The 25,650-nt window shown below is 43.6% G+C and overlaps 1 long non-coding RNA gene across 1 annotated transcript; it reads right to left on the bottom strand.

Moving 5' to 3' along the window:
- Window positions 1-2,239: 2,239 nt before the first annotated feature.
- On the bottom strand, window positions 2,240-3,820 carry LOC125310739. The gene is made up of 3 exons (XR_007196347.1): window positions 3,224-3,820; window positions 2,583-2,670; window positions 2,240-2,325 (listed from the first exon to the last, which is right to left on the bottom strand). It is a non-coding gene; the product is annotated as an uncharacterized LOC125310739 (long non-coding RNA).
- Window positions 3,821-25,650: the final 21,830 nt, after the last annotated feature.

The following is a 25,650-nucleotide window of genomic DNA, read 5'->3' as shown; positions in this document are numbered from 1 at the left end:
CAGTTAGCCGTTCCAGAGTAATCCAGTTTTGAATTTGCAGTAAAGTTCGACAAACATGGATGTCTCCAAATTTGGGCTTTAAGTTTTACAATGTGTTTAAATTGTTCCACATGATTTCATAACGGGCCAAATACAAAATAAATGTTACAAATATCGCCTATATATTGATAAATCAGAGGACAGCTGACTAAAAGTAGCCTTAATGATCACAAAATGCTAAGCATGCATCTAGGCTATTTGAGTTTCTTAAAGCTGAGCTGTGCTTAAATTGTTCAATACATGATTTCATAACAGGCCAAATATAAAATAAATGTTATATACAGCCTAGATATCTGTAAATATTAGATAGTCAGATGATTTACAGTTCTATGTAATATGTCATGTTTTCATTTCATGTGTTTGTAATGTTTCATACAGTGATGCAGGTCTACTGCAGTGAATAGGCTAAATACAACTTTGATCATTTTTATAGCTTACTACTAATAGTTAACTTTGGCCTTGGTGCCCTGACATGTGGCCTTTGTGCCCCCCACCAAATATGCCCAACTGAAGGCCAAGTGGCCTTGCCCCCAGAATGGTGAAATTCCAAGCCTGTATGGAGACATAGGTGTTGAACAGCATATTTGAGCCTGAATCAGAGGAAGAATCTGAAGTAGACGAGCAACCAGTCGCCCATAGATTGGAAATGACTACTTCAGAGTGGTAAGTTTTGTCATTTACTTGAGTTTGCCACCCGTAGCCCAGTTAGCTAGCTGTAATACTCGCACGTTAGTGTCGTAGACTAAGCTAAACATTGTATTAGGTTCGTTTTTAGCATTGTAAGCAACAGAAGTTATTAATTTGCACACAAACAAATGTTTTACAACTTGTACTCTTGTGCAATTTTTGTCAAGATGTCCAGTTAGAAGCTAGCTGAAAAGTTCGTAGCCAGTCGTGGGCAGTTCAGGCTATGCTGTAGTGAAAGGAGTGCTGCTTGCAAGGAAAGTACTCATTTTAGTCAGTAAGTATATTCTCCTGCTGAAAAGGTCATCTGATTAGGAGTTACATACATTATTGTAGTGGTAATATATGATCTTACAACAGGACGTCCAGTTAGCTGGGCAGGAGCTCTGTGCAGTTCGTAGGCTATAACGTTATGGCTGAAGTGAAACGAGTAGCCTACTGCTCGCGTCAATGAAAATATGTTTGTGTCAGTAGGTCTAATGTACTCGTGTAACTACTATCCTGCTGATTAAGTCCTCTGATTATCGAGATTTTTACCTTCTTTCCATGTAGTAATGTATGATCTTACAACGGGACGTCCAGTTAGCTGGACAGGAGCTCTGTGCAGTTTGTAGCCTATGGCTGAAGTGAAACGAGGTCAACGAAAATATTACTAGGCCAATTTGTGTCAATTCAAAAACACTTATCATTTTATTTACATAGTACAATGGAGTAGAGTACAATAATCAAAAATCCTATAAACATCACTGTTTAAAATACAGTAGGTCTAATGTAATCTTGTAACTATCCTGCTAACATCTGATTGAGATTATTACCTTCTTTCCATGTAGCCTAATATGTGATCTTACAACTCTGGTAACTAAAACTGGAGACATTTGCTACTGCTACCTGCTCATTCAAAATTACGAAATAACAGCAGGGAAATTATGTTTGTTTTTACAGGTTATTAAAAGAATGACCCAGGTTCCTGAGGAGCTGACCTGAATGACCATCATGGCCTCGATCCGTTGTGCCTCTATATTCTTTGCAAAATGCAATTAATATTTACAGAGCTGACCATGGCCGTTTGAGAATCAGAGGAATGGAAAGGTGAGGACAATCTGATACAAGTGTTAGCAGTTACAGTATATAAATAAAATATTTACCAATACACATTCATTATTGGTTCAGCATATTGCAAAAACAGTTTGATCAACACCACAAAATGATAAACTTTATTTTATTTTTTTCAACAATCGTCCAGTGATACTCTGATGTAAAATATTATAAAATAAATAGTAAAAAAAAAAAAAAAAAATGGCTTTTCCACCCTGTTCTCGTTGCAATGAAGTGACTTGGCCTACAGGTCTTTTGTGAGCAGGAGCTGGGGTTTCCTTAGAAGAAGCGTCCGTGTCATGATCCCCTCGTGTGTGGTGCTACGCATATGGAGGGAGCTTCCGGATACTTCAGGGCAGTACGTTGGATTCAGACCCCTTTTCGACTGAACCGTGACACATGTTCAGCAACAGCATCCTCCATGGAAGGTCTGTCAAGCTGAGCACACAAGTCCTGGGGCACAGGAATCCGCTGGACGACATCCCAATAAGGAAGAGGGTCTTTGATCTCGAAGAGGACAAGAAAGAGGACTTATATTGGATAATGTAATACAGTGCATTGTAGGCTGTATACTGAAAAATAAACAAATTGTATGGCCCTGAACATTGTGCTTTGTTTACAGTACTGATGATTATTTTGACACCAGTAGCATCAGGTCTAAGACAGCCTGTTGTGTGTGAATCAATAAGTTCTTTTTAGTGCCTATACTGTTGCACATTTTGATTTGTTGTTTGTAATAGAAATATATATTTTATTAAACTTACAAATTGTTTGGCAAGTCTGTACATAGTTTCTCCTTGGCTGTCTTCCGTTGTGGGGCACTCATTGAAGTGCATGGCTGCAAGATAAAACCTAAACCAAACAACAGAAATGTTGTAACAAGTGAAGGTCACTTTTGCATGCACACACCAAGCTGTTAACTCACAGCAAAAGCATTTGCCAATATTCTAAGCCCCGCAAGATGCCACACTTGGAGCATCTGTTTGGCATGCTGCGTTTGTCATGTTGCCGTTCTTGTAATGTTATAAAATAAGAACGTGCAAATAAATCCATTGTATCTAGACAACACGGTTTTCAACATATCGACTAGATATCATTTGAATTGATAACGAGAAGTTGTTTCCACTTCTGACGTCAAAAACGTATGTGTTATATGGTATGGGTTATATTACAGCTAGCAAGCGAACTATCGTGTTACTCAGCTTCAGTTAGCTATCTTGCTGAGAACATAACCTGTCAGAGATCTCGACAAACATGCATAGTAAAATGTAGGTTAACATGACAACACAGGTTTTATCCAAATGACACACAGGAAAATTAAATAGCCTTGCCAATGAACTAAATCACACTTGCTAGATACACGTTAGCATGGCTAATAACCACTTAGCGACAAAATAAAACTTACAGCATGCGGTTGTGATGACCTTACGGTCGGAACAGCCCCTCGTTTCAGTAACAGCAGCTTAGCAAATCCTGCTTAACTGTCCAAGGTTTTGAAAACTGACTTCGGTGAAATGTGTTGCAAATTAATAACGGAGTGTCGAACTTTGCAGGGATCTTCTGGTAGAAAAACATTATCCATGCCCCTCGAACTTTTGAATCCTTGGGAAGACTATGGAAAGTCTCAGCTTTCTTTGTAGCCTAAGTTTCAGCCTGGAACACTGCATTTACGACCGTGGCTCATTTTCGATGTCCTTGAAGAACTGTCTGCTTTATAATTCCTGTGGAAGTAAACGAGCAGGCAGCTAACTAGTGTTTGTCTCATCTTCGCTCTCCATTCACGTTCCTGGGTAGAGGTGGGTCGGTCGGTCGCGAACTAGTTCTTTTGAACGTGTCTTTAAAATGAACGACCTGAACTGGTTCGCCTTTCCAGTTCTTGTTCGTTCTTTCGTTCGTCGCTGAATCACACTGACCTAGTGCTGCTGTGAATGCCTATGGCCCAGCTTCCTAAGGCGAGAGCCAAACCAATCGTATGCTGTTGTCTGTATTGTTTCTAAAACGTTCTCATCGAATTAGCCAATGAGAGGCATGGAAGCATAGCAACCGTTTCCATGGAAAAAAAAACAAATGGGCTAGTGAGACTAGTGGGAGAGCATACGATAAAACATAATGATAATGGTTTACATTAACAACTCCATTTTGCATTTCAATATTGGCATTTACATTTAAATATCTGTCTAATGGTAAATGCATGCTGTCTTTGTATTTTCTGTGTCATGCCAGGTTAATAAATGTCTCTTCAATCTGTCTCGTTCGTTCGTTCGTTCGTTCTCACGCCAAGACCCCCCCACCTGTTTCACTTCGGTCTGTCGTTCTCGTTTGTCGTTGTCGTTCTCGTTGATATGACAACTGTGTCCGGTCCGTTTAGTGAAAAATGTTGCTGTAGACTGTTTGGACAGCAAAGGGAGATTACAGCCTAATAATAAAAAACAGCTGCTGGAATTCATTTCTGTGTGGGCCTGAGTTATAATATATGACATAATGTAGCCTACTACATTTTCATTGTGTGCAATTGTGCACCAGCCTGCACAGCTACAGCAAAGAGAGAAGCACTGCGCGTCGCGGTCAGGGGGCCTTTTTTGATATTGTGCACAGGGGCCCATATTTGTTTAATCCGTCCCTGCGTGTAGTAGCTAAAGGTGTTTGAGTCCTGACTCAGATCTTTCACCCGACTCTTAAAATGAAACTATAGACCAGGGGTTTTCAACCGGTGGTCCGCAGCGGCATTGCATGTGGTCCGTGACAGCCTATGCAATATCACTAATAAAATCACTTTTTTCCATAATTTATTTTTCCAAACATTTCTAGAATATTTGCGCATTGGTGTGAATACTGAATTTAATGAGAATATCTAAAATAATATAGAGGAGTTGAGATTCAAAGTGACACAGGTAGGCTAGCTTTGCACCTACAGGTCTATCCTATGCTTTACTAACGTTGTGTTTTGCGTCCCCAACGTCATATACATACACATTCATCTTGCGCGCGAAATAGACCAGCATCTCGGAGTTAAGGAAATACATTATTCAGGTTTCTTTGGTGAATTTAAATTTGGAGTGGAGTATAGCGGTTAGCTAATCTTTCTAACTAAGGCCGAAGTTTGCTAGTCAGCACCAGCATGGATCGCTTTTTAGTAAGGAAAGTGACAGTCAGGACAGATGGACAGGCTTCTGCTGCATGCTCTTCAGAGACAGCTACAACTTCGGAGGAAACTGGGAAATGAAAAATAAAATACAGTGACGATTATGTCAAATATGGATTTACAGTAACAACAGACAAAACAGGAGAGGAGGTACCACTGTGTTTCGTATGTTCAACGGTGCTTTCATTACATTACATCACATTACATTACATTTGGCTGACGCTTTTTTAGCCAAAGCGACTTACAACATGGTAAACAGTTTAAGTTTTAGAGCAATTCTCAACAATTTTAGGACAATTTAAAAACATTAGAGTGCAGTAAGAACTAGACTGCATTTCCGGCGGGAACTGCGAAAGTGTGCTTGCCCTGGTCCGGTCAGCAACGTGAGCAGACAGTGGCATACGCTGTGCTGAACCTGGCTTGATCCAGGCATTGTAACGGTGCCTTTCAGTGTTGGAGCAGTGGCAATATCCCAAAAGCTCTAGGAGAGGGCTATTCAACTATTGGCTTGCGGGTTGAATGTGATTCGTTGGATTTTACCTTTGGCCTGCCTTCGAATTTAGCTTCTATGACTGAGATCAAATCAATAAAATAAAATGACAGCAGTGATTGGCTGCAAAAATAAATAATGTCACGTGTCTTGCGCCTCTCAAACTGGGCTATCAGGTAACCTACAGAGGAATTGAAATTATGAAATATGACCAAGGCATTAAAAAGCTACTTGTTTGTCAGGATACTTTTTCACTGATTTATTTAAAAAAATATGAGCTATGAGTGTGAATGTTATATATTCCATCCCACAAATTATGTTTTACTGGTTTATTTGACAAATAATCTATATGGATTTGCTCTATAAAGACCGTATGTCTGTTTGGGATTGTTTTAGAGCCTGGGGTTGTTTTGAGAGCCTATTGAAGTAGCCTATCTCAGAATAAAGGAATACTTCATATTACTCTAAACCACCGCCTGTAAATCAACTGTATACTACTGTCTACATTGCACTATATTTCTTGACCTGTCTCTGTATGTTTCATCACCTTTCTATACTTTGCCTCACATTGCAACACAGCTCAGATCTTTGGTTGCTATGAAGGCCAGTCATTCTCAATGGATGGTTGCTATGGCCAAAGGCCAGTTCTATCTCTGCCGTTGTCAAGCGGGCATATCGTAGAATTCTGATTAACCTTATCTTATTTAAAACATCTCTATTTTACTTATCCCACTTCCATACAGTGGGTCCCATTAACAAGTGGCCACTTCATTCGCGCTTACCGTGATTCACACAGCAGCATTAATAAATTAATCTGTCACCATATGCCTATGCTTACGTTTGCAAAGAAAACATTTTAATTTGATCCACATGAAACGTTACATTTCATGTACATGTTGACAATGAGTAGGCTAGTTTTGGTTGTTGGTGGTGTTATTGCATCCCTTAGTTAAGCCTACAATGCAAGTTCCCTCGCGATTGGAAGCTCCTGTAGACAATAGTAGACGCATTTCAAAACATCGCGTTAGGAGTCCTTGCCACTTCTTTTAAGCCGTCACAGACGTAGGTGCTACTTTTAGGGCTAAAGTGCTTCGTGAATTACTGTTAGTAAAAAAAAAGTTGCAAGCACACTTAATAATAATAATAAAACTTAAGAAGAACAATAAGTGTGCTGCTTTGCAAGCACACCTGGGTCTTCAGGAGTTTTTTGAAAATGGAGAAGGATGTCCCTGCCCTTGTAGGAACTGGCAGTGTGTTCCACCAACGAGGAACAACAGATGAGAAAAGTTTGATTGGCTTGAGCGCACGGTGGTAGAGCTAGACGCCGGTCGCCTGAGGAGCCAGCCCGGTCTGGAGGTAGTGTATGTCTGTATGAGGGCATTCAAGTAGGTGGGAGCAGAACCGGAGACTACTTTGTAGGCAAGCGTTAGAGCCTTGAATTTGATGCGGGCCGCCATAGGTAGCCAGTGTAGCTGGATGAGCAGCGGGTAACATGTGCCCTTTGGGTTGGTTGTAGACCAGGCGCCGCCGCTTCTGGATCATCTGAAGTGGTTTCACTGCGCAGGCTGGGAGACCTGTCAGGAGGGCATTGCAGTAGTCGAAATCGTGAGATGACTATTGCCTGAACCAGAAGTTGGGTAGCATCTTGAGTCAAGTAAGTCCTGATTTTCCGTATGTTGTAAAGTGCGAAACGGCATGACCGGGCGACTGAGGCAACATGATCTGAGAAGTTTAGTTGGTTGTCGAGAACTCCTAGATTTCTTGCAGTCCTGGTAGGTGAAACAGACAGGGAGTCAAATTTGATGTTGATGTCGTGGTGTATGGTAGGTTTAGCTGGGAGGACCAGCAGTTCAGTCTTTGAGAGGTTCAGCTGGAGGTGGTATGCCTTCATCCATGTAGCTATGTCTGAGAGGCAATCTGAGATCCATGCTGAAACCAAGGGGTCATCAGGTGGAAAGGACAGATAGAGCTGTGTGTCGTCTGCATAGCAGTGGTATGAGAAGCCATGCGAACGGATAATCTGTCCCAAGGAGGTGGTGTAGATAGCAAAGAGAAGGGGCCCAGCACTGAGCCCTGGGGACCCTGTGGTGAGATGGTGAGGTGCAGATAGCTGACCAAGCCATGATAATGCTAAACGAGCGTCCTGTGAGGTAGGATTCAAACCAGGAGAGAGCAGAGCCGAGATTCCCATGTTAGCGAGTATAGAGAGAAGGATGCGGTGATTAACCGTGGTCAAAGGCAGCCGATAAGTCAAGCAGAATGAGTACTGATGACCGAGCCGGTCGCCCTGGCTTCTTTTAAGGCTTCTGTTACAGACAGCAGAGCCGTTTCGGTAGAGTGGCCGCTTTTGAACCCAGACTGATTTGGATCCAGAAGGTTGTTCTGTGAAAGGAAGTCAGAGACCTGTTTGGACTGCTCGCGTTCAATGCCTTTGGATAGGAAAGGCAGGAGTGAGACAGGGCGGTAGTTCTCGACTTGAGCAGGGCTGAGAGAAGCTTTAAGTAACGGTGTTACCCGGCCATTTTGAACGCTGTTGGAAATGTGCGGTGGTTAGCGAGGCATTGATCACATGTGTGATAACTGGAGCCGATGGTCGGGCTGATGGACTGAAGTAGGCTCAGAGGGTATAGGGTCCAGCGAGCATGTGGTAGGACAGCTGCATGTCAGGAGTCTAGATACTTCACTCGGAGAGAGGCGTGAATGCTGAAAAAGATGTTCCAGCAGTCCCTAGAGGTTGTAGGAGTGCGGTATCTGAGTCAGATGCGTGAGTGGGCATGTAGAGAATTGACTGCTGATTGCCGCCACTTTGTTTGTAAAAAATGAGGCGAGGGTATCTGCAGTAAGGCTGGATGGAGGAGGAGTCAGCTGAGGGTTGAGTAGCGATTTGAAGGTTGAGAAAAGTTTTAGAGTGTCTGTAGCTTGTTGATTTTGTCATTGTAGAAAGTCGCCTTAGCAGCAGTGATGCTGGCTGAGAAGGAGGTCAGGAGTGTCTGGTAGTTTTGAGGTCATCAGTTAGTTTGGTTTTGTGCCATTTCCTCTCCGCTCTCTGAGTTTGCGCGCCATGCGATCGGGGTATCATTTAGCTATGGATGAGAGTGTTTGGATCGAGCTGGCCTTGTGGTAAGAGGGCACAGCTCGCCTAGACACGAGGTCAGTGTGGAGCAGAGCGAGTCTGTGGCCTCATTAACCTCCAGAGAGGAGAAGGTGTTGAGTGGAGGTAAACTGGAGGCAAACCACAGAGGAGAAGTCGCGTTAGAGACAGGTTCGGATGTTGGCGGCGGAACGTGACCATCGGCAGAGGAGCCGAGGCTGTTCTGTCAGGCTGACGCTGAACTGGATGAAGAAGTGGTCAGAAAGATGGAGAGCGCCACCATGAGGGTGTCTGTGCTGCAGTTCCGGTGAAGATCAAGTCAAGCTCTTTGCCAGCTTTGTGAGTCGGTGGGCTTTGAACCAGTTTGAGGTCAAAGGAGTGGATCAGGCCAAAAAGTCCGCTGAGCCTGGGGCATCTAAGTGGATGTTCATATCACCGAGAACAAGAAGCGGACAGTCATGCTCAGGGATGGAGGACAGCAGAGTGTCAAGTTCGTCCATAAAGTCACCTAGTTGGCCTGGAGGGCGGTAGATGACCAGCACGTAGAGTTTTGCTGGGGCGATCACTGTGATGGCATGGAATTCGAATGAGACATATTTGTTTGAAGGCAGTAGCGGGGTGAATTTCCATTTGTTGGAGATCAGCAGGCCCGTCCCGCCTCCTCGTCCAGATAGGCGAGGGGTGTGGGATAGTGTAAGGTTAGTGGAGAGTGCAGCCGGGGTGGCAGTGTTCTCTGGTTTGATCCAAGTCTTAGTGAGAGCAAGGAGTTCCAATGAAAGGTAGTTGGCATAGCCAGCTATGAAGTCCGTTTTGTTGACTGCGGATTGACAGTTCCACAAGCCCATGGAGAAGGAGGTTTCTGTAGGTAAGGACCGTTTAAGTTGCTGGAGGTTAAGGCGATTTCTGCCCCTTTTGGCATGATGCCGTTTTCTGCTATGGCCGGTGATAACAGATATGGTGGAATGGCACATTTTTGCCTTTGTCGGAGCCTGTGCTCGGTGAACTTGCACAGGTAAACTTGCTCGTCTTGACCGCGTCTGTCTTAAACGAGGACGGCTGAAACGAGGGCTGACGCTTCAGCAACAGCCTCTATTGTTATGCTGACAGGAATTGCATGCCGCTGTCCTCGTGTCTCACTAATGATGAATCAGCGTAGACCGCCCTCTGACGTTCGCACAGCTTAGATTGTTCAAAAGGGTGTTAATTACTGTCAACTGAAAGTCCGCTCGCCACAATCGACCGAAACTCGCAGTTTCAAGTAGCCTCCTCCCTCAGCTGTTCCCAAACGCCCAGAGTCCAATTCTAAACAATTGGAGAGGATTGGCCAGTAGTAGCCTATGTGTTCTTGCATTCTCTCTCCCAACTCACTGCAGTTGCTTTCAAATGTGAAACCGAAACGTTCTCGTAGACACAGCTTCTTGAAGGCCAAGCCTATTGAGTATATGCAACAGATGCTGCGTGATTTCAAAGGACAGGAGAAAGAGTGCAAAAGTCAGTGAAAATGCACTGAAAGCCTCATATCTGGTGGCTCTCAGAGTTGCTCAATGCAAAAAGCCACATACAATTGCTGAGCAGCTGATTTTGCCAGCAGCTATAGACATAAAGCCATGATTAACGAAGAAAGTGCTAATAAATTAAAAACTATTCCTTTGTCAGATAGCACAGTCGGACGTCGAATTGAGGACATGTCAAATGATGTGAAAGAGCAGATAGAGAAACTTAGATCAGTTCAAGGATTTTCCATTCAATTAGACGAGACGACAGATATTACATTACATTACATTACATTTGGCTGACGCTTTTTAACCAAAGCGACTAACAACATGGTAAGTTTTTAGAACAATTCTCACAATTTTAGGACAGTTTAAAAAAAACATTAGAGTACAGTAAGAATAAGTCGCCGGTGAGTGCTGTTTTTAGCAGTTACTTGTCAGTTTAAAACGGCTGGTGAGTGCTAGGATCAGTAAGACTTGTTGTAAGTGTTGCTATGAGAGTAGATGTTCTCTAAAGAGCTGGGTCTTCAGGAGTTTTTGAAAATGGAGAAAGGATGTCCCTGCCCTTGTAGGAACTGGCAGTGTGTTCCACCAACGAGGAACAACAGATGAGAAAAAGTTTGGATTGGCTTGAGCGCACGGTGGTAGAGCTAGACGTCGGGTCGTCAGAGGAGCCGCAGTGGTCTGGAGGTAGTGTAAGTCTGTAAGAGGGCATTCAAGTAGGTGGGAGCAGAACCGAGACTACTTTGTAGGCAAGCGCTAGAGACTTGAATTTGATGCGGGCCGCCATAGGTAGCCAGTGTAGCTGGATGAGCAGCGGGTAACATGTGCCCTTTTGGGTTGGTTGTAGACCAGGCCGCCGCCGCTTCTGGATCATCTGAAGTGGTTTCACTGCGCAGGCTGGGAGACCTGTCAGGAGGGCATTGCAGTAGTCGAGTCGTGAGATGACTATTGCCTGGAACCAGAAGTTGGGTAGCATCTTGAGTCAAGTAAGTCCTGGATTTTCCATTGATGTTGTAAAGTGCTAAACGGGCATGACCGGCTTAATGAGGCAACATGATCTGAGAAGTTTAGTTGGTTGTCCAGAACTCCTAGATTTCTTGCAGTCCTGGTAGGTGAAACAGACAGGGCCAAATTTGATGTTGATGTCGTGGTGTATGGTAGGTTTAGCTGGGAGGACCAGCAGTTCAGTCTTTGGAGAGGTTCAGCTGGATAGGTGGTATGCCTTCATCCATGCAGCTATGTCCTGAGAGGCAATCTGAGATCCATGTGCTGAAACCAAGGGGTCATCAGGTGAAAGGACAGATAGAGTTGTGTGTCAGCCTGCATAGAAAAGTGGTATGAGAAGCCATGCGAACGGATAATCTGTCCCAAGGAGGTGGTGTAGAAGGAAGAGAAGGGGGGGCCCAGCACTGAGCCCCCTGTACCCCTGTGGTGAGATGTGGTGAGGTGCAGATAGCTGACCAAGCCATGATATGCTAAACTAGCCCTGTGAGGTAGATCAAAACCCAGGGAGAGCACGGAGATTCCCATGTTACGTAGTATAGAGAGAAGGATGCGGGTGATTAACCGCGGTCAAAAGGCAGCCCGATAAGTCAAGCAGAATGAAAGTACTGATGACCGAGCGTCGCTCTGGTTTCTTTTAAGGCTTCTGTTACAGACAGCAGAGCCGTTTGGTAGAGTGGCTACGCTTTGAACCCAGACTGATTTGGATCCAGAAGGTTGTTCTGTGAAAGGAAGTCAGAGACCTGTTTTGACTGCTCAATGCCTTTGATAGGAAAGGCAGGAGGGAGACAGGGCGGTAGTTCTCGACGGAGCAGGGCTGAGAGAAGCTTTGGCATCCAGTGTTACCCGGCCATTTTGAACAGCTGTTGGAAATGTGCGGTGGTTAGCGAGGCATTGATCACATGTGTGATAACTGGAGCCGATGGTCGGGCTGATGGACTGAAGTAGGCTCGTAGGTATAGGGTCCAGCGAAAGCATGTGGTAGGACAGCTGCATGTCAGGAGTCTAGATACTTCACTCGAGAGAGAAGCGTGAATGCTGAAAAAAAGATGTTCCAGCAGTCCCTAGAGGTTGTAGGAGTCGCGGATCTGAGTCGATGCTGAGTGGGCATGTAGAGAATGATGCTTGATTTGGTCGCGCCACTTTGTTTGTAAAAAAAATGAGGCGAGGGTATCTGCAGTAAGGCTGGATGGAGGAGGAGTCAGCTGAGGGTTGAGTAGCCGATTTGGAGGTTGCCGAAAGAAAAGTTTTAGAGTGTCTGTAGCTGCCCGTTGATTTTGTCATTGTAGAGTTTGCCTTAGCAGCAGTGATGCTGGCTGAGAATGAGGTCAGGGAGTGTCTGGTAGTTTTTGAGGTCATCAGTTGGTTTGGTTTTTTAGCCATTTCCTCTCCGCTGCCTCCTGAGTTTGAGGCTAAGTGATCGGGGGGTATCATTTAGCTATGGATGAGAGTGTTTGATCGAAGCTGGCCTTGTGGTAAGAGGGCACAGCTCGCCCAGACACGCAGGTCAAAGTGTGGGAGCAGAGCCGCAGTCTGTGGCCTCATTAACCCTCAGAGAGGAGAAGGTGTTGAGTGGAGGTAAACTGGAGGCAAACCACAGAGGAGAAGTGCGTTAGAGACAGGTTCCGGATGTTGCGCGAACGCGACCATCGGGCAGAGGAGCCGGAGGCTGTTCTGTCAGGCTGATCGCTGAACTGGATGAAGAAGTGGTCAGAAAGATGGAGAGGCGTCACCATGAGGGTGTCTGTGCTGCAGTTCGAAAGTGAAGATCAAGTCAAGCTCTTTGCCAGCTTTGTGAGTCGGTGGGCTTTGAACCAGTTTGAGGTCAAAGGAGTGGATCAGGCCAAAAGTCCGCTGAGCCTGGGGCATCTAAGTGGATGTTCATATCAATCGGAGAACAAGAAGCGGACAGTCATGCTCAGGGATGGAGGACAGCAGAGTGTCAAGTTCGTCCATAAAGTCACCCAGTTGGCCTGAGGGAAGGCGGTAGATGACCAGCACGTAACGAGAGTTTTGCTGGGGCGATCACCGTGATGGCATGGAATTCAATGAGACATATTTGTTTGAAGGCAGTAGCGGGGTGAATTCCATTTTGTTGGAGATCAGCAGGTCTGTCCGCCTCCCTCGGCCCAGATAGGCCGGGGTGTGGGATAGTGTAAGGTTAGTGGAGAGTGCAGCCGGGGGTGGCAGTGTTCTCTGGTTTGATCCAAGTCTTAGTGAGAGCAAGGAGTTCCAATGAAAGGTAGTTGGCATAGCCAGCTATGAAGTCCGCTTTGTTGATCATGGATTGACAGTTCCACAAGCCCATGGAGAAGGAGGTTTCTGTAGGTAAGGACCGCTTAAGTTGCTGGAGGTTAAGGCGATTTCTGCCCCTTTGGCATGATGCCGCTTTCTGCTATGGCCGGTGATAACAGATATGGTGGAATGGCACATTTTGCCTTTATCGAGCCTGTGCTCGGTGAACTTGCACAGGTAAACTTGCTCGCCTTGACCGCGCCTGTCTTAAACGAGGATCGGCTGAAACGAGGGCTGACGCTTCAGCAACAGCCTCTATTGTTATGCTGACAGGAATTGCATGCCGCTGTCCCTCGTGGTCTCACTAATGATGAATCAGCCGCAGACCGCCCTCTGACGTTCGCACAGCTTAGATTGTTCAAAAGGGTGTTAATTACTGTCAACTGAAAGTCCGCCGCCACACCGGAATAAACTTCGCAGTTTCAAGTAGCCTCCTCCCTCAGCTGTTCCCAACGCCCAGAGTCCACCTCCCTAAACAATTGAGAGGATTGGCCAGTAGTAGCCTATGTGTTCTTGCATTCTCTCTCCCAACTCACTGCAGTTGCTTTCAAATGTGAACCTAAACGTTCTCGTAGATTACCAGCTTCTTGAAGGCCAAGCCTATTGAGTATATGCAACAGATGCTGCGTGATTTCAAAGGACAGGAGAAAGAGTGCAAAAGTCAGTGAAAATGCACTGAAAGCCTCATATCTGGTGGCTCTCAGAGTTGCTCAATGCAAAAGCCACATACAAATTGCTGAGCAGCTGATTTTGCCAGCAGCTATAGACATAAAGCCATGATTAACTTAAGAAAGTGCTAATAAATTAAAAACTATTCCTTTGTCAGATAGCACAGTCGGATCGCCGAATTGAGGACATGTCAAATGATGTGAAAGAGCAGATAGAGAAACTTAGATCAGTTCAAGGATTTTCCATTCAATTAGACGACGAGACGACAGATATTACATTACATTACATTACATTTGGCTGACGCTTTTAACCAAAGTTTACTAACAACATGGTAAGTTTTAGAACAATTCTCACAATTTTAGGACAGTTTAAAAAAAAAACATTAGAGTACAGTAAGAATAAGTGCGTCGGTGAGTGCTGTTTTTAGCAGTTACTTGTCAGTTTAAAAACGGCTGGTGAGTGCTAGGATCAGTAAGACTTGTTGTAAGTGTTGCTATGAGAGTAGATGTTCTCTAAAGAGCTGGGTCTTCAGGAGTTTTTGAAAGTGGAAAAGGATGTCCCTGCCCTTTGTAGGAACTGGCAGTGTGTTCCACCAACGAGGAACAACAGATGAGAAAAGTTTGATTGGCTTGAGCGTATCGGGTGGTAGAGCTAGACGTCGCTCAGAGAGAGGAGCAGTGGTCTGGAGGTAGTGTAAGTCTGTAAGAGGGCATTCAAGTAGGTGGGAGCAGAACCGAGACTACTTTGTAGGCAAGCGCTAGAGACTTGAATTTGATGCGGCCGCCATAGGTAGCCAGTGTAGCTGGATGAGCAGCGGGTAACATGTGCCCTTTTGGGTTGGTTTGTAGACCAGGCGGCTTACCGTTCTCTGGATCATCTGAAGTGGTTTCACTGCAGATATAACAAATGACGCGCAACTTTTGGCATTTGTGATACGAGGATAATAGTGCAATGTGCGAGGAATTTCTCTTTTGCAAACCACTGCCAGGGCGAACTACAGGTGCCGAGATCTTTTCAGCCCTTGATGACTTTTTCAAAGAACACAATATTTCCTGGCAGAAGTGTGTGGCGCTATGTAGCGATGGTGCCAGAGCAATGAGTGGCAGCCAGACTGGATTGATTGGGCACGTAAAGAAAGCACCGGCGATAATTTGGACACACTGCATGATTCATAGAGAAGCTCTGACCGCCAAAGATCTCAGTGTTGAGTTCAGCGAGGTGTTTGATGCTGTTGTTAAAACTGTAAACCTGATAAAAGGAAAAGCATTAAATACACGCCTGTTTGCATCCCTATGTCAAGGCTTAGGAAGTGAACACACCTCTCTCCTTTACCATTCAGAGGTGAGATGGCTGACTCACGGCGCGGTGCTCGCCCGTGTGTTCGAACTACGTGATAGGCCTACTATCTATACTTTCTTGTGCGAGAAGGAGTGCACTGAACTGGCTTACATGTTCAACGACAGCCACTGGTTAACTAAGCTGGCGTATCTCACCGATGTTTTTGTAGAGCTTTACAAGTTGAACACTTCAATGCAAGGGAGAGATTCAAACGTCCTGCCGCTCTACGAATAACTAGAGGCATATTTGTTAAAAAAAAATGTCAAGATGGATAGAACGAGTGGAGAGTGGTAACTTGGTTATGTTCCCTTTAGTTGAGGAATATTCTGACAGCACTGACATTAAAGACATTGTGTGTGAGCATTTGAGGAAGTGCTTCAATTCCGAAAGTACTTCAATAATTCTGATGAGTGGCGCTGTGACAGCAAATGGATCCTGCTCCCATTCAGTGATGATGCAGCATCAGGGTCAATCTTAACTACTGTAGAAGAGACTCTGTCAGGAAGCATATGTATGATGCACAACCCCTTGTGAAGTTATGGATAAGTTGCCAGACAGAATTTCCAGAGCTTACAGTAAAAGCAGTGAGGTGTCTTTTACCCTTTCCAACAACTTTGTGAGAGTGGTTTTTCCACACTGGCGTATCTAAAGAAGTACAGGGCACTTCACAGGTGAGTTAGCCTACAAACTCGGGTGCTGCGCGTCGGGAGTTCTTTGCCTCTGCCTCGTCCATTAATTGTGAATAACGGGACACCTCGGCTGACGTTATCCCTTAGGCCTACATAGACAAGTCCTAAATATGCGGTAGCGAACATCAAAAAGTCTAGTTGCTGCTTTTTGACACGGACTGTCAGAAAAGACTAGCCTACAGGCGTAATTTAATTCAACCTGAAGTAGGCTAGCCTAAATCGCGGCCTGAGCTGGCTATTAACGTGCCTTTTAGGCTGACCAAAGTGTAGCCAACACATGGACACAAATTGCATGCTTAAATAGCCTAAGAACTATTTTTAAACTGTTTTGTTAAACTGTTCAACCGTAACACTTGCCATCACGCATGCACCTCTTCCTCTCCCCCTCTCGTGCACTCACACACACGATGGCAAAGCATCCTCTTTGTGACAGGTCCCTTAACAAGCAAATAGCCCATTGTGTAGGCCTAGTCTATGAAAATAATTGCTATCACTCAGTTCTTGGATTAATATAATACACAGGATTTACATGTGATGCAAGTTGAGAGACAATTGTATATCAAAAGAAAAAAGAAAAGTTTGCATAATTAAGGGCCAATCTCAATTCTCTATTTTACCCCTTCCCCCTTCCCCTTAGTTTTGGCGCTGCGTAATCGTGAGATTCTAAGGGCTATCTCAATTCTCATTTCGATCGAGGGGTAGGGATAAGGGCAAGGGGTAGATACCCCTTAAAACCAAGTAAGATCGGGAGCTTACTTGAAACCGAGGGGTAAGAGAAATACCCAACATACACCGCTCACACCGGAAAAATAGCACACCGAGAGATTCATTGACATGAAGGGCCCGTCCCATTTCTCCCCCCTTAAAACTTCCACTTGGTTTTGATTGCCCTCAACATTAAAGCCCCCTCAACAAGGGAAGTGGAGGGCAAGATCTTTCCCTATGAATTGGGACACCACTATATGCAAATTAGCATAGCTTAACGTGCTCACCTACGCCACGCAGCCGATGTGTTCACCGGTAGTAGCCTGCTACTATTTTCATTCAGGAACATGCCCAGCGGTCATTGTTGTGTGGGCTGTGCTGGTTTATCTACGTCTGGTTAATCAACAAAGATATTTGTGTTCATATGAATGCCAGAACACACACCTTAAATATTGACGAATCTACCCTGATCAGATATAGCCTATAACGTTATTTGATGGGCAGACTCTCTCAAAGCACTCAGCAGATATCTTGAACATCGTCAGATAGCTTCGGGAGATATTTTCTAACATTAGTGTTCAAAACTCAACAGTCCATCAGATGTACATCAAACTAACCTATTTCGAAATTTTAATATGCTTATTTGCGAAAATATATAAAAAATGTGGCCGGCTCGCTGAGCTCGCACGGTATCCTGGGTAATTTCATCTCCCACTTCGTTTTAAGCCTGCATCGGTCCTGGCTATATTTTGAGGGTTGATTTTAAGGGGAAAATAGCACTTCCCCTTGCTCCCTAAAGTAATGGGACACCCTAGCCCTACACGGGCACGCGCAAAAACGAGGGTTAGGGCAAAAATCTAGGGGTAGGGGAGGTATTGGGACAGGCCCGAAGTGTTGGCATTAATAAGGATTATAAAATTAAAATGGTAATTGTTTTATGTTGCATTCAATCTTGTGACCATATATTGAAGGTCCTGTTCTTCACGAGGAAGTTTTCAAAAAAATCGCTGTTTTGTGAATGTTAACAGCACATCATTATTTTGTGCCAATGTCTCGCATTTTACATATTTCCATGTCTACCCCGCGAATTGGCAGCATACCATGTCAGAAATGTAAAGTCCAACAGCAGCTAAATTCGCTGAACTTTTTTACCGCTCGTCTGATATGAATGCATATGCCTGCTGCCGACTCCTCGCATAGGCAGGTAGCGATTGCTTCTGATGTCAAGTAACGACCATTTGGATATTATTGTAAAATATCAAAGGAGTTGTGGGATGTTTACATAGAAAACTGCATGTTTATTTTGTCCCCCATCCCTGTTTCATTCACCCGGACCAAGGTAGGCTGCGAACGAACATAGGCACGTTCAGCTGTTGTTGAAACAGGGCTGCCAACTTTTCAAAAAACCTTGGAGTGAGATTTGGTGGGGCCAACCAAAATTTTGCTGCGGAAATTTTTGTTTGGCTCAGCATTATTACCGCACAGTAAAAAAAAACGTACATCAGTGGTTCTCAGATATAGGGACCAGGCATGGACGGATTATGAACTTTCGGGCCCCTGGGCCCACATGTAATAAGGGCTCCCCACTAATTGTCGCATATGTCCTGGGGTCCTCCTCCAGAATTTTTTTAATTTGTTTGATGTGATTTCCTGTATTCTGGTGCATTTTGGGGATTGCCAATACTAAATTCAATCAGATTCATAGCCTATATCCTGATGTGTTGATATTGAGGCAATGACAAAACATTTTTTGGGACTAGATGCAATTTCCTGAATTCTGGTACATTTTAACAGGTTATTTAGATACTTCTATATAACAAAATAAAGCCAGCCTACGAAATTAATAAAAAGTAAATCATGCATAATTAAAAAATAACTCAATATATAGGCTACTTGGCTACACAATAAGGTTTCCATTACAGCACCGCGGACGTTCAATGAACGCATGAAAGCGGATGGTTTGATGAAATCCCGACACTCTTTCAACTACATGGAATGTAATAGTGATCATCAAATACCTCCCCAGATTTCAGTGCCCATCAGTCCCAACATTTAACAATATAATCAAACAGTCCAAAAGTAAATTAAATATCAAACTAAACCGAAAATGTCATGCTTTTGAACACCTACCAGTATGCCGCTCCAAGAAACGCATGTCTCAAAATAAAACTCGCATAAGAAATAAAGGGCTGTCTCGAATACAATCCTGCCCCTAAAGGCCTGTACTTTGTCTTAAGACCCCGGCCATAATTTGAGGATTTACAGTATCTAACTAGAGAAACTGGCTTCAGATATCCAACAGAGTAAATACGATTGTGCAGTCTTAGCTGTGGTTAGTGACGGATGCTGTTAATGGGGAGTTTTACATAGCCGAAATAAACCTATAGGTTATTATTTATTTGGTGTAGCCTACCTATAAGGCTTTTTTTCCTTATCAAAAGTGAGGGGGACGACTGATCTCTTCAACACTGCGGGGGATTTGGCGCTTGTCGCTGTATGTGTGACAGAAGCGGAATGGGAGAATGTGTGTAACAAAAAAAAAAAAAGCTTAAGAGTGATTTACGCACAAATGGGAGAATCCAATGAAAATGACAATGAAGCACTAAACAGATGCTGAAAACAGCACTGGTATTTCGCATGGCAAAAGTTGGGGGACCCAAACTAACAATTTTAAAAAGGGTGGGTGTTTTGTAAGAATTTAAGAAATGTTTGTATATTTTAACTTTTAAATGCATCAATCAGGTGCACTTTCAAAATAAATTCAGAGGTCAGACTTGCTTATTTTTATGGAAATATGTGCGCTGTAGCCTAAGCTATTTTGCACTTCAGAATTATAACCATGCACACACAGGTGGAATAGTTATGGTGATATTGCAATAAGTTCAAAACCACAAAACATATGCTACATTCCACAGTACAGAAATGTTAAAAATGTGTGTACATTTCAGCACCCATGAAATTATGCAGAAGTGGTCACCTGTGTTATTCAGCTAGTTCATTTAAGATAATATATTGGTCATTGTAATGGCCATCTAGCCTTTAGCCTACATGCTCTTCCTTTTTCAGGATGTACCCATATCTGGGAACGTATGATGTGAATGTTTGCATATGGCTTATGTCAGGCTTTATATCAATATTTATATCAATATTTGTGTCTCATTATTTGATTTTCTTCATATTTTTGCATTAATGTCACTAAGAAGCATGCCAATATAAATATATTCATTTATCTGTGTAAGTGGGATTGGCTGGAACCTGACAATATAAGAACCATGATAGTGGGATAATCTATAGCTGAGCAATTTACAAAAAAGTATGTACTGACAAATAGTTTACATTAAATACATTATAATTTCGCCCCAATGAGGCTATGTAGAAATGTGTTGCAATTTCAAAACCGGATTACTTAGGAACCACTTATTGCAGAGGTATGCTTTATATCCTCGTATTCGGTACGGTTTGCTGTTTATTGTGATATTGTGTGAAGGGTTAGTGAGATATTTAACAGAGAGTAATGGGTGTGCACTGTGTGCAAAATGCAAATATGATTAGCCCAAATTGCACGTCGGTTCAATGTTAATTTTCTCGCGAACCATTTATCACAGCAACTTGACGCTAATATCATTAGAAAGCTTAGATTCCGCTCGTTCACATGATGTGTAATGTGTCATATGTATAGGTTTAGTTTAGTTGAACCTCATCTGCCAGGTATTTGACCTACCAGGTTGACACTTCAGCGTGAAAAATACTCAGTAATACTCAAAGCATACCTGAAGCCGGGGAAATGCGCCTGGGATGGCTTCTGAAGTAGCATCGCAAATGAGAGAAAATGTAGAAAATTCCACAGACAGGGGGTGCTCTTGAACCCACTCACCGTCTCTGAAAGCATAACTACTTCAGCGTTGACACTTCAGCGTGAGAAATCGGGGGTGTGGCGTGTGAGCGTGTGAAACTAATCAAATGCGTGTGTCTCACGGCCAATGCGTGAGAGTTGGCAGCTCTGTTGAAATAATTCCTGAACGGTTTTATTCCGAGCTGAAAATGCAATTTTAGCCTATTTGACAGACGACAGGTTGCTAGTGACAAAATATTAGCTTTCAGTGTGGTACGATCTCTGTAAATTACGTTAATTCAAGTGTTTCAATCATCCAGCTCTCCCTTATGGTTGGCTAGTGGTATCTCATTTCCAAGGGGAATATTCTTCACCCCTATGTCTTGCCACTCGGTTTCGAGGGACAAGGGCTAGGGGTAAGATGAAGGGATAGGGGAAGGGGAAGGGGTAAAACAGAGAATTGAGATTGGCCCTAAATGCTTTTGAGTGAATTTTTTGCAGCATATCGCCTTTACTATCTACCCCCCTTTTTGACAACTGACATATCGGTTTTACATATCGGTTATCGGCCTTGGTAATAATTGATATCGGTATCGGCCCTGAAAAAAACATATCGGTCGATCCCTACATAGGCCTACCTACTGTAGATTTAGTGTATAACTTAGATGTAGCATATTAATGTAGCATGTGGAACTCATATTTCATGGCGCTATTGCGCTGCACGGCCACCAGACAACGCCATTTCACTGCTTGCTTTTACATCTAAAAAAGGCCCGAAGTGCAGTGAAATGCCGCCATCTGGTGGCCTGAAACATGTATTGTAGCCCATTAATCTTAAAAAATAATCTTGTACTTATCATTAAGCTACGTTTTTTAATATCATTACTTTGACATTCAACATTAAACAACCATAGATTTAGGCAATGGGTCTTAGGGGCTGACACTGCATAACATTTCTCCTCACTGCTTAAGCCAAATTCTATTATTCCTGCTGTAGGCTATTAGCCAAAAGTAAAACCTTATTTTAAGGTTTTACTTTTGGTTTTTAAAGCCCTAAATGGGCTTGCGCCTGTCTATCTATCTGACTTAATAAAATAATTCAGTGGAAATGCATGGATTCCAGTTTCTTCCAGTAGCAGCAACTGGAATCCATGCATTTCCACTGAATTATTTTTGGAATCTGATCCCTTATCATACCTGTTCATTCTTACTAGTTGCTCGACTTATCGTGACTAAATTCAAGATGGCTGCAAACGCTAAACGTCGTGAAGATACTGTCTGTATAAATCGTCTTGTAAGTAAACTACCAGTGCTTTTTCAAAGTTCTCAATGTCTCGTTTTAAATGTCAGGGCCCTCGGAAGTCTACCAATGAAGTGTGGAGATACATTGAGCCTCGTAAATGGGTGTAAAACAGTGATTTATTTGCATGGCTAGCCCGATGCCGAAGCACCACTATTGAAAAAGCTGTTGGTAGCATCGGCTAACTAGCGCCAGATTTTGGAGTGCAGGGGACAAGCCGAGATGGGCTATGAGACATACGTTCACACTCGGTATCATGTTTCAATACACTTTAGGTCAATATCACACCGGAATTCTCCTTTAAGCACCTTGTATTGCTGACTGCACGAAAGTCGCTTTATAAATAAAACTGAATTGAATTGAATTGCATTACATTAATACACAGGATTAGATGTTAAAATGACTTGTGCCAAAATCCAAGGTAAAAACACATTCAGAAGCCTACTCAAATTAACTTTAAAAAGGACGCTGCCCACAAATCTGCCAACAAATGGTCACAAACACAAGACAAATGGCCCATCCAACAGCAGTATATAGTATGCGGCATGTCATTGGGGTTATCAAGTGGGCACCCTCATTTACCGATGTTTCGTTAAGTTAAGCCCACGACACCTCATGAAGGCTTAACAGTGAAACCAGCATCCTGGAGACACTCCCCTGCCACCATATTACCACATTGAAATATCCAATACCCAGCCTAGGCATGGTCTAGGTTGGTCCGTCCCGTCGATGTGGACTGAACCATAACCATACAAACCCTAGCCAACCACCATCAACCTAGGCACAGTCCATCACAAACACAAAACAAATGAGCCAGTTAGCTTACCTTAGCTTACGCCCCAGGAAGGGTAACTTCTCCTTACCCACAACTAGGGATGTAACGATTACCGGTATAATGATAAACCGTGATAAAAATGTTGACGATAACAATTACCGTTTTCTTTTGAAATATCATAATTATCACGGTTGATTACCACGGTGTTGAAACCGTGTGTTTAATCCTTCCCAGCTTCATCCGAGCCTGCTTTTGACATACAGTAGGCCTGGTACAATGAAGCAAAATTGGTACCCTACTGATTCTGTTGTCTAATTGATGGTTTTAACTGCTATTTGGATTAGGCTACAACTGATTTTAAAAGGCGGAAGATTTTCACCGCAAAACTTGCACTGTATCATTTAGCCAATCTGTGTCTTTTTATGTTTGCGTCCACATTAAATCCATTCCACTCACGTTATCAGAAGAACACAGTAGCCTAAAGTTTTATTTCGAACACTTAATTTGGTCTCACTCAGGGTGGGAATTTCACAGCGGCCACGTCGTTGCCCCTTGCGTTGGCCGTGATGTCCCTTTGAAAATCAGAGGTTTTACAGCCACGGTGGCCTTGGTGCCCTTCTTTCAATATTCTGCTTTGCGTCCTACTAATAGCGATTTTTATTTAGCCTATGGCCTGTCAAAATATTCACAGCGCAAATTAATTTAGTCTTTTACACAGTGGAGAAAGTGACAGCGCAAGAAAGAAAGTGCGTCTAAATTCACCCATTCTTCTCAGTTGAACTACTCGTGAAGTAGCCTACTCATCACACAGACATCACAAGTATTACATGAAAGAGCTTTTTCTCAGCTTTTAAACGATGTTAGCCGCGAATTGCTGTGGTGAACGGTTCGCGAGAAAAGTAAATAATATAATTCAATTTAATCATAAATTCTACTGAAGGTTTTGCGTCCATCTCCCTACCCATTCCTCTCGGTGCAATACTTTCGTTTACCTCCCTACCCATTCCTCTTGGTGCGAACCTTTCGTTTAACACATGACAAACCATATATCAGAAACAGCAGACCTTACCGAACACAAATGTGCAAAGCAGTCCCCTGTACAGTTAGCCGTTCCAGAGTAATCCAGTTTTGAATTTGCAGTAAATTTCGACATGCATGGATGTCTCCAAATTTGGGCTTTGAGTTTTACAATGTGTTACAAATTGTTCCACATGATTTCATAACGGGCCAAATACAAAATAAATGTTACAAATATCGCCTAGATATCGGTAAATCAGAGGACAGCTGACTAAGAGTTTGTGAAAGTAGATCACAAAATGCTAAGCATGCATCTAGGCTACTGTGCTTAAATTGTTCAATACATGATTTCATAACAGGCCAAATATAAAATAAATGTTAAATATAGCCTAGATATCTGTAAATATTAGATTATCATATCATCATTATTTGCAGTTCTATGTAATATGTCTTGTTTCATGTTTTGTAATCTTTCATACAGTGATGCAGGTCTACTGCAGTGAATAGGCTATACAACTTTGATCATTTTTATAGCCTACTACTGTATAGTTAACTTTGGCCTTGGTGCCCTAACATGTGGCCTTTGTGCCCTCCACCAAATATGCCCAACTGAAGGCCAAGTGGCCTTGCCCCCAGAATGGTGAAATTCCAAGCCTGGTCTCACTCATTGGATCCAAATAACAGTAATAGCAACCTCCAAGTAATGTTAGGGTAAGTTAAGCTATTAGCACATAGCCAATTAAACATGAAAAACTGAACGGGACACTTTTTGAAACTATTTCAGCTTGTGTAGGCCTATCAGTACTTTCTGAACATATTGAACACACTTTTAAAAATACCGTGATAATACCGAAAACCGTGATAATTTTGGTCACTATAACCGTGAGGTTAAATTTTCATACAGTTACATCCCTACCCACAACCATTCGCTTGCTTGTTCTGCTGCCTTAGACTTCGACCACAAATGCCCAATTCAGACAGCAAGCCAATAGCAGATCTTGCCACAAACCCTCGTGCACCGATTTCAATAGGCCTTAATCGTGCACTCCAACCTCGCTTGGCTGCCTCCTCTGCTATGTCAGTGTATTTCGCTCTCTTCAGCTCATTGGCCTCTTCCAGTCTGTCTTCCCAAGGAACAGTGTGTTCAATGAAGTAAACAATCTTTTCTGAATCCGACCATAGAATTAAGTCGGGTCTTAGATTAGTACTCACTATATGTGGAGGTAACGCCATCTGCTGGCCAAGATCAACCTTCATTTCCCAGCCCGCTCCATTTTCCAACTGGCCGGTTTTACACCTGGCCTTCGCGGAACGAGGTTTATCCCCCTGACGTACAAAGTTAATTTGCCTAACCCCTTTACTAGCTGCTAATTAATTGACTTCTCTCCTTTTATCCTCAATTGCCGCTGCCACACATTTCAATACCTGGTTATGACGCCACGTACAGTATACCGCCCCTGGGTGAGACTTACCTTGCACCCTGATAGGATATGGTGGAGACTGCCCACACACGAGCAAAGTATGCATTTATCATCCTCACCAAACCATGACTTAAATTCTTGGGAGATGGGAGCACATCATATGTAGCACCTAACATTAATCTGATCCTACCAGCTTCCATAGATCTTTCTATTAACTTTTGACCAATCCAGAGAGTTGACCGATTAGACCAAGATTAGGAACTTAGGTGTATGTGGGGGAATGTTTTCTACTTATCCCGAGACCAGGAATGCACACACCGGCAGGGGCCGGGGGTGCGAGACGCCAAGAGTGCAGAGGACACGAAGGAACGCCACGGCCTAGTGCTCGTGCTGGGCAGCGGGGACCCCCGGTTGATCACTAGACTGGGTGCGAGATGTTGTCTACGCCCGGTAGGCCACGGACGAGAGGCCGTGATCAGGGTCCCCGGCTGCTGAACCAGATGGTCGAGGGCTCATCACGTTTCCGGGTTACAGACTTCGTCTGTGCCCGGCCTAATGACTGGCGGTTGG

Source organism: Alosa alosa, chromosome 17 (genome assembly GCF_017589495.1).
Source record: "Alosa alosa isolate M-15738 ecotype Scorff River chromosome 17, AALO_Geno_1.1, whole genome shotgun sequence".
Taxonomy (NCBI): Eukaryota; Metazoa; Chordata; class Actinopteri; order Clupeiformes; family Clupeidae; genus Alosa; species Alosa alosa.
Note: the sequence above shows the minus strand (reverse complement) of the source record. Positions and strands in the feature narration are given on the sequence as shown.